The following is a 5,871-nucleotide window of genomic DNA, read 5'->3' on the forward strand; positions in this document are numbered from 1 at the left end:
AGAAATTTATTTTCGAAAAATAGACAATGACAGATGAAATGATATTGAGTGGGACATTGACTGTATTATTTAAGGTTGTCATATCGTACCGTAACACATTGAACATTGAACACAAGAAATTGAAGAAATTCCATTTATACCCATGTACTTTCACCATACATAACTATAAAAAATAAAAGTGCTTGCATGAAAATATAAATACAGTAGGCCTACGCAAAATTAACTTCGACGGAAAGTCCTCCGATTGTGCTTCAGCTTCAGATGCCATCAAGAGGGGTCTCTGGTCGTAATCAGTCGCAAGTAGGGTTGAGCACCGAAACTCGGGCTGCATCCGAATACTTAGTACATACTATTTCTGTCCAGTGTCTACTACTTGACCATACTACACTTGACTGTGTAGTACGGTCTACAGCTATGCGTAGAACGCCTCTGAACGCTTCCGAACATCGCCGAAACTCCACCGGAAGTTTGGAGATGACGTATCTCCCCTCAGATGCCGGCAAAATTACCTTGATAAGTTACCTGTTTTCCGTCTTGTCATCGTTGCTATTAAATTAAAAATGTCTCTTTTTACTTAATTACTTACTTTACTATTTTACTCTTTTTAATGTCTCTTTTTTTCGCCGCTTTCTACGACGTCTTTCTGGTGGTGACGAGCATAGACATCTTATAGATAGACGGAGCATTGGCTGCTGGGACGCGAGAAATACGGCCGCCATCTTCGAGTGGTCAACCGGGAGCAGAAACAGCAGCAGAAACAGGATGCCGGGTGTTGTTCAGCGTATTCCTGCTCAAATCGGCGGACAATCCATAATAGGAATCGGGGGATTACTTTTCACAAGCAAGATTTAACATTACCGTACTATTGGTATAATTAGTATCGAATAATAAAACACGCCAAACCATGTGGCCTTTATCATAGCTACACGTATGACAAAAAACCGCATGAAAATCAGTGGTATTCAGTGAGGTATGATTAATTAAATGCGCTGACAGTTCATTGCTCCAGCCAAACGGATTACACTGAGTGGAGCGGATGACCACTCCAAGATGGCGGCCCCGCGTCTCGTCAGCGCCAGTAGGCGGTAGCATTCGATGCTCCGTCTATCTATAAGATGTCAGTAGTTGATATTATGTGCCCTTTGGGTCCATTCCTATCAGAACTCACTTCCGGTTGGGGAGGGGGTGGGGGTGGAGGGGGGGGATCCCTATTCACAGAGGCACTTCCTGTTGGGGAGGGGGGGTGTAGTGGGGGATCCCTATTCACAGAGGCACTTCCTGTTGGGGAGGGGGGGTGTAGTGGGGTATCCCTATTCACAGAGGCACTTCCTGTTTATGTTTTATGACGGGTCATAAACATAGTTTAAAAAGGGGGCGACGGTTGCTGTAGGGTCCCCGCATTCATCAAGTTGTCTGCAGTGTTCTTTTCATTCAACATGGTCTGCTCATCAGAAGAAACCCACCGATCAGATAGTGCTATTTGGTTGTATAGGGACCCTCGTACCCAGTCACCACTGTCTTCTCCCGCCATGGACGACTCTGTGTCGAGCAATGAGGACATTGAAAACCAGATGCCTGATGGTATGTCCGACTTTAGTACGCCTGTGTCTAACTATGTCAATAGTTGTGGAGATGCGGTACTGCTTAATGCTCCACTCAAAAGAACGAGGCCTGTTTTAGGCTTGAGAGACCGGAGTGTCGGGGATTCATTCACCCACGTTGGCGAATACGGCTTGGAGTATGTAATATCATGGGTCGATGGCTATGTTATCTTGAATGTTAAAGATTGTGCTACAGAGTGGCGGTTGAACGTTCACGAGTGGAATTTTTTCTTGGAGAATTTATGCCCCATGCTAGACGGTGACGAGGGTACATGGCATGGGGGAGCCCATGTATTCCATTGGACCTTTCAGTATGAATCGAGGATTCATCGCATGGATGCAAACTATCATTCGAAGAAGAGACCACAGGATTTCATTTTTTTCAGACGCGGTGTTGATACAGACGAGCTACCACCGTGCTATGATATGCATTGCATCGGTAGCTCTCCTCTACGCACCAGTGTTTTAGAAGCTGCTGATTATTTTGATAATGTCTTTTTCATGCAGTGGGCTGATCTGTCTGCACTACGTGGAATTTTTGCAGAGATTAATTCTCTGGCTAATGAAGCACTATGGAGCACAACTGATGATGAATGCCGAATGTGCCTGTTTGAGTCGTCTGTGTTTGATGAGGGGGTACATGGTGTGTTTGAGTATGTTTAGGGTTATGCTAGCATTAGAAAATGTCAGCAATGTATAAGAAGGTGGGGGTACATGCTAGTAGTATTAAGTGTGTTTTATTTTCCTTTTTAAATGTGTTTTTGATAGGCTATACCTTATATTAATATGTGTGTGTGGTGTGTGTTTTTATTTTCATATTCTAATGGTATATTTTTGATACGCTATGCAGCACAGGTCAATGGTGAACATGTGCAAAGTGGGGGTGTGGCTATGGAGACTGCTGATTTAAAGGCTGTACAACCCGGACCCCACTGGCTTCAAGAGTATGCCATATACCTGACCGGATTGAATCTGACCTTCCTACACATCGGAGAGGACAGTGAGCTGGAGGTGGACACTTCTATGGGAGATGACGGATGGCCTGTATCAATACAGAACCGTTTAAACCCTGCATCGTTGGCTGTTCTGCGATTTACCACGGGGCTCTGTGTGGTCGCCATCATCAGCCATCAGAAGCAAGCGGCCTGCTGGGGATGCCAATGTGATTGCCCAAGTCAACGACGCCATTCATGCATGCAGGGAGCGACACATCATCACTACGAATCCCACTACCATGACATTTGTGTTATCCTGGACAGACGCCCCTTCCTGTTACTTTTAGAAACTGTTTTAAAGAAGACTACAGGGTTGACCGTGTCCCCAGGAAAAATCTATGGTGTGGTCGAATCTTTTCTGTGTGATTTAATATGCAATACCTATGATACCGAAAAACTGGATTTAATGACCACCGAAGGTGTGTCGGATGAACATCTGCTTCTGATATATGAGGCCATACAAATGTGGCGTCCTACATTGTCACTAGGCAAACCAAAACCTGCTGACGGGTGGCGTTTATAATGGGGATTTTGTTTTCTTATGCGTATGATGCGGATAGCAAGTCTGTATCAGATAGACTAGCTGTTTTGATGCATGCTGCCATAGAAAATGATACGTATGTCCAACATAATGCTTATATCAAATGCACGTATAAGGGTTGGAATGATCTGGTCATGAAATTCTTGTGTGATAAACCTACTGATCAAATGTTAGCTGAAATATTTCCCCATTTCCCCGATGGTGACTGTTTTAACGTCGGACATGTCATGTGTATATGTGCATTTGTATCGGATGTCTTGAAGTTGAATAATGTCTCAAACGCCGAGGGTATTAGAACTGCTAGAATGATGGCTTGTAAAATGGTGCAGAAAAATAAAACTGTCTGTAAGCTTTATTTGAGAATTGTTTTGAGCGGACAGACATTTTAAATAAAAGGATGGATAACTCTGAGCATTGTTTCAGTATTCGTTTTTGTCACAGGCATACGACATGGATAAACAGCTGCATAAGACTTATTATGATCCCTCCGGACCAGGGGGTTACGGCGGCATCAATAAACTAAGAACGGCCCTCGAGCATAGTGAGGGTGCAGCGCCTCCACTAAAATATATCAAGAAATGGCTGCTGAAGCAGGATCCCTACACCCTGCATGTACCTGCACCGATACATTTCCGCAGAAATAGAGTATTGGTTAGTGGGATAGATAGACAGTTCCAGGCTGATTTAGTGGATATGTCAGAGTATGCATCCGAAAATGATGGTGTGCATTTTCTGTTGACATGCATCGATGTATTCTCAAAACATGCATGGGTTCGTCCGTTACCAACCAAGAGGGCTATCGACGTCGCTAAAGCTTTTGATGATATTCTTGGTGAAGGGCGTACCCCCGATAAACTGCAGACTGACGCTGGCAAAGAATTTTATAACAAGATCTTTCAGCGTTTGATGGAGCGGTACAATGTCAAACATTTCTCTACATCTAATGAGACCAAGGCCAGTATAGTGGAACGCTTCAACAGGACTCTGAAAACCCGCATGTGGAGATATTTAACAGCTGCCAACTCCAAACGATATGTGGATAATCTACAGGATATGGTCCATGCTTATAACCATTCATACCATAGATCGATAAAAATGACCCCGGTCAGCGTTGATAAAGATAATGAGAAAACAGTGTTTAACACGCTATACAAAACCACTCACGAGCCGATGGTGGTGTTTAGATACGATGTTGGTGACACGGTTAGAATTTCAAAAGTCAGAGCTACATTTCGAAAGGGGTATGAGCAGACATTTACAGATGAATATTTTGTAATATCGCAGCGCATAGCAAGGTGTCCTCCAGTCTATAAGCTGCAAGACTATGCAGGTGTCCCTGTCCATGGAACATTTTATGAGAAAGAGCTACAAAAAGTTATAGTGTCTAAAAACAAGGTGTATAAAATAGAAAAGATTATAGATAGAAAAAGGGAGGGGTCTAAGAATCTGATATATGTCAAATGGCTGGGGTGGCCGGAGGCATTCAATTCATGGAAAGACACTAGTCGATGCATAAAGAGACATACAATCCATTATAACCAGAGTGTACGATGGATAAGGAGGTGTCTGGGGGTTTCTATGTGACTCTGGCGAGTAATGCATCGGCAGGGATCTACCCACAAAATAAGATATGGAATTTTAGAACTAAATTAGCAAAAGCTATACACACCAAGCAGCCCTATGAAGTAGGCCTAATTGAAGCTCAGTACCCATGCAGCTGGCATAGTTTTCCTACCGAGGACGCTACGATGACCGTTCACGATAGTAAAACGGGTCATAGGACATCATGTCTATTAGTTGGTGGGCTTTATGAGAGTATCGGATCGTTGTTACTACAAATCAACAAGACTTGGGCCAAACATGATCCTGGCGGTAGAGCCATACTACATCATGAAGGTATTAGAAACCGTGTTTATGTAGAAGGAGACGACCACATATCTATCGTCTTTAGAGGAAAACTGGCTGCTATGCTGGGTTTCGATGCTGGGGTCAAGCATGCAGCTCATAAAACGTATGCAGCATACGCCCCCCATCCCACCGATATTCATGGTGGGTGTTACAACATGTATATATATAGCGACATTGTCGACCATCAGCTGGTCGGAGATAGTTATGTCCCCCTGCTAAGGAGTATTAATATAACCGACACCCGCAGGAGACACTGCATTCACATGTTCGACAAGTCGCATTACGTACACGTAGCCCGAGACCCTCTTGGAGATATTGAAATCGATCTAAAGTCTGACCAGAATACAAATATAAAATTCACATATGGTAAAGTGATACTCAAGCTGCATTTTAGACCTGTAAAACAGTAGAATTCATAGCACCATCTATAGGGATGAGGGGGTATAGACCGCCTTACGACGAGAACAAATATGTTCAGTATTATTTAAACCAAGCAGGGAGTGGGCTACCTGGCTATGAGGGCAGCAGCACACAATATGGACCTGGTATCGGAGGGATGTTCCGTAGTCTCTTTAGAATGGCTATACCGCTATTTAGGCGTGGGGTTAGCATAGCAAAGCCTCATCTGAAGACTGCTGCTAAACATATTATAGGCGACGTTATGACCAACATAGCCCATGCTGCATCTACGCCCAAACAGCAGGGGTCAGGCATGAGGGTATATGCCAGAAGAGCAACAAAGTATCCTCCTATAGGTTGTGGGCGTACCCGTGCACCGGCACGACGCCGTAAACAGAATAAAAGATTGGCATCTATCAAAAAGAGA

This window comes from Gadus macrocephalus, chromosome 4 (assembly GCF_031168955.1).
Source record: "Gadus macrocephalus chromosome 4, ASM3116895v1".
NCBI lineage: Eukaryota > Metazoa > Chordata > Actinopteri > Gadiformes > Gadidae > Gadus > Gadus macrocephalus.